At 42.1% G+C, this 3475-nt stretch overlaps 1 pseudogene across 1 annotated transcript; it reads left to right on the top strand.

Moving 5' to 3' along the window:
• Nucleotides 1-2833: 2833 nt before the first annotated feature.
• On the top strand, nt 2834-3193 carry LOC100427696 (small ribosomal subunit protein eS27 pseudogene; annotated as a pseudogene). Its single transcript, XR_013395283.1, has one exon. The product of XR_013395283.1 is annotated as a small ribosomal subunit protein eS27 pseudogene (transcript).
• The last annotated feature ends 282 nt before the right edge of the window (nt 3194-3475 follow it).

Below are 3475 nucleotides of genomic sequence, written 5' to 3'. Positions count from 1 at the left end.
GCGTGAACCCGGGAGGCGGAGCTTGCAGTGAGCCGAGATCGCGCCACTGCACTCCAGCCTGGGCGACAGAGCGAGACTCCGTCTCAAAAAAAAAAAAAAAAAAAGAAAATCTGTAATCATTGCTGCCCCACTGTGTATTTGGTTTCATGCAATTAATGAGTGAATTGATTTTATGTTATTAATAACATAATACTGTCACAGTTATTTCCTCTTGACCTCAAATTGTTCGTGGAACCTTAGAGGAGACCATAGTTTAGCCTGTAGCATACTCAACTAATAAAAGCGACAGCAATACAAGACTGATGAGAGTAAGAACATACTATTTTAAATATGTTGGTGGTGTGGGCTGGCTTGGCTTTGAGGAGTGCTGAGACCACTACGGTGGACAAACTCAAAACTGGGACAGAAATTTCCTCATGCAGACAGGGTCCACATGGTGATGATGAGGGGGGAAAAGGGCTACAGCTTTCTGTGTATCTGGTGTCCTTTAGATAACCAAAGGATTATCCTTTCAGGTTGCAGATTAAATCCAGGCATCACCTACAGTGGACATTCACATTGATAGAAGGCAAAGCTATGCTCAATCACTGGACAGTTCCAACCCTGCAGGATGAAGGCTTCAGTATCCATAGCTGAGGAGGGGCACAGCAGGAAGGAACTGACAGAGGCTAAATACACAGCACCAGGACACAGGGCTACAGAAATCAGGGAGAGTGGATACTGGCAATGAATGCAAGCTTCCTGGGCAATCCTGCTGACTCCAGAGATTTCTTTTTGTCCCTCACCCTCCAGCTTGCAGTTAAGCTCTAATAATAATATATTTTTACTAAGTGGATTTGGAGTTACTTTATTTGGAGAGCTGGGTGGATTTTTCTACCAAATCGAAAGTAAGCATTCTTATTTTATCATAAAAAATACACACACACATGCATGCACACACACACACACACATACTGGCAACATCCTAGAAATAGACCAGAATATACTCTAACTTAGGGTAAAGGAATAGAGCAGGAATCCATCATACAATCAAATCTTTTGATTCACAAACCCTGTCAAATCTCTTAGAGTCATCAAGACATTTCCCTAATCTTATGAGAATGCCTCCAAAGGCACGCCCGTGATGGCATGCATACAATTAGGAGTCACAAGCAGTCTGCACAGTTATGAACATAAACATGCAACCCAAGATTAAACACATCCCACATCAGGACAACCCTAAAAACAGCTGGATATCCTCCACTGGCTTCAAAGCTATCAGAGTGTGTACTCCAAGGTACCACACTGCTCATGCTCAGGAAGTTCTGCACGTTCTTAGGGATCTCAGCGTGACATCAAGCTCCATCCCTAACTGAGTGGGGCGAAGAACAACTCTTCCAGTTTGCAGAAGCTGCTAGACTGGAACATGCAGATCTCACATGTTCCTTCTTGAAGAAGGAGCTCCCAACTCTCAATTCCCAGTAGAGTTATTTCTCATATTGCATTTGAGGTTGGTTGACTTATGGTTCTTTCTTGATAACTGCATGTATTTGAAAATGACGTCCCAAAAACTTTTTTCCACTCCCTGGCAATCTCTCGATGGTTACTCCTCTCCAAGAGTATTTGTCCATTTCTCTCTCACACAAACTGACACTCTACTGGGAGACATAGAGAAACTGTCTTCTCATGGCCATATCATAAGCTTATCACATAGGTCACATTTGTGCCCTTAAATAGAGTTTTCCCAATTTCATTCATCATTTTAGCGTGTGAGGGGTAACTTGTCCAACTTTCCCTGGACTTTTGATGCAGCTGAAAGATGTGACAGTGGGAAATGAGTAGCAGAGAAAACTTTGAGAAACATAGTTCATCTACATAGATACTGTTTATTGACCATAAGAAGATGGAAACAAAGACTGAGACTAGGAGCTGAAGATGGAGACTCACCGACATAGCAATGACTAAAACCTAAGGAGAAACCAGGCACAGTAGTCCCAGCTACTGAAGGGGCTAAGGCAAGATAATCACTTGAGCCCAGGAGTTCGAAGCTACAGTGTACTTATGATCACACCTGTGAATAGCCACTGTACTCCAGCCTGGGCAACATAGCAAGACCCTGTTTTAAAAGGAAAAGAAAAAAGCTCAGAGGGTGGAGTGGAAATCAGGACAGGTGTGCTATGCTGACCATGGTCCTGAGAAATATTTGCCTACTGGGGCCTAGATGCTTCTCCTAATCCTGAGGTATTGGTGACTTTCATACAACTCTCTTTGGGACATCTCAACTAGGTGAGGAAGGAGGTGGTGGTAGGAGAGAAGGCAAGACTGAGAGAGTGAGAGAGATGGACTGTCACTCTTAGAGAGGCACCATTTCCCTGACTCCCAGGGATAAAAGGAAAAGATTTTCTGAACAACATCTTCAATGAGTTATAATTACCAAAAAAGAAACTAACAACGCTTAAAAATCAAATCTTTGAAAGAAGCTAAGAAATTTTGTGCCATAAGATACAGTACTGTATGAGTGAAGACATAAACAAATAACTGTAATCAGGTAATGAGCAGAATATCAACTGGGTAGAATTGAGGTATCATTGTGAGTTGAGTCATAACAACATTCTCCTCTCATTCCTCAACATTATCTCCTTGAGAGACCTCATCCATTCTCATGGCTTCAATATCATCCAATGCTTATGACCTCAACTTTATATTTTTACCTATGATCTCTCCTTTGAGCTCCAGAACTTAGTATCCAACTACCTTACTTTCCATCTCTGCTTGGATGATTCATAGATGGGAATCCCCCTATCAGAATGCCAATGGGAGATACCAATTGGCAGTATAGAAAATAATGCTTCTGCTTTCCGGCGGCGACGACCTACCCACACAAGAACATGCCTCTCGCAAAGGATCTCCTTCATCCCTCCCCAGAAGAGAAGAAGAGGAAACACAAGAAGAAACTCCTGGTGCAGAGCCCCAATTCCTACTTTATGGGTGTGAAATGCCCAGGATGCTATAAAATCACCACGGTCTTTAGCCATGAACAAACAGTAGTTTTGTGTATTGGCTGCTCCACTGTCCTCTGTCAGCCTACAGGAGGAAAAGCAAGGCTTACAGAAGGATGTTCCTTTAGGAGGAAGCAGCACTAAAGGCACTCTGAATCAAGACGAGTGGGAAACCATCTCAATAAACACATTTTGGATAAAAAAAAAATAAAATAAAATAATGCTTCCATCGGATACTTAAATACAATATCAGAAAGTGGAAACATTCAGGGCAAAGGGAAAAAAAATCCTAATGGGATAGGAAACTTGATCATAAGATGTGGTAGACTTACTATAAGAAGATAGTGAATGATGAGAACAACCTCAAACAGGGGTATTTCCTGCTGATAGAAACTACAAATCAGAGCAGTTCTTTTCTGAATAGCCTGCAGAAGGAATTAGTGGCTAGGCATCTGTCTTCTCAGTTATGTCTGCACCCATGAATAGAAACATTGTCA

The sequence above is a fragment of the Macaca mulatta genome, chromosome 7 (genome assembly GCF_049350105.2).
Source record: "Macaca mulatta isolate MMU2019108-1 chromosome 7, T2T-MMU8v2.0, whole genome shotgun sequence".
Taxonomy (NCBI): domain Eukaryota; kingdom Metazoa; phylum Chordata; class Mammalia; order Primates; family Cercopithecidae; genus Macaca; species Macaca mulatta.
The sequence above is the reverse complement of the archived record's forward strand: the minus strand, read 5'-3'. Positions and strand labels throughout refer to the sequence as shown.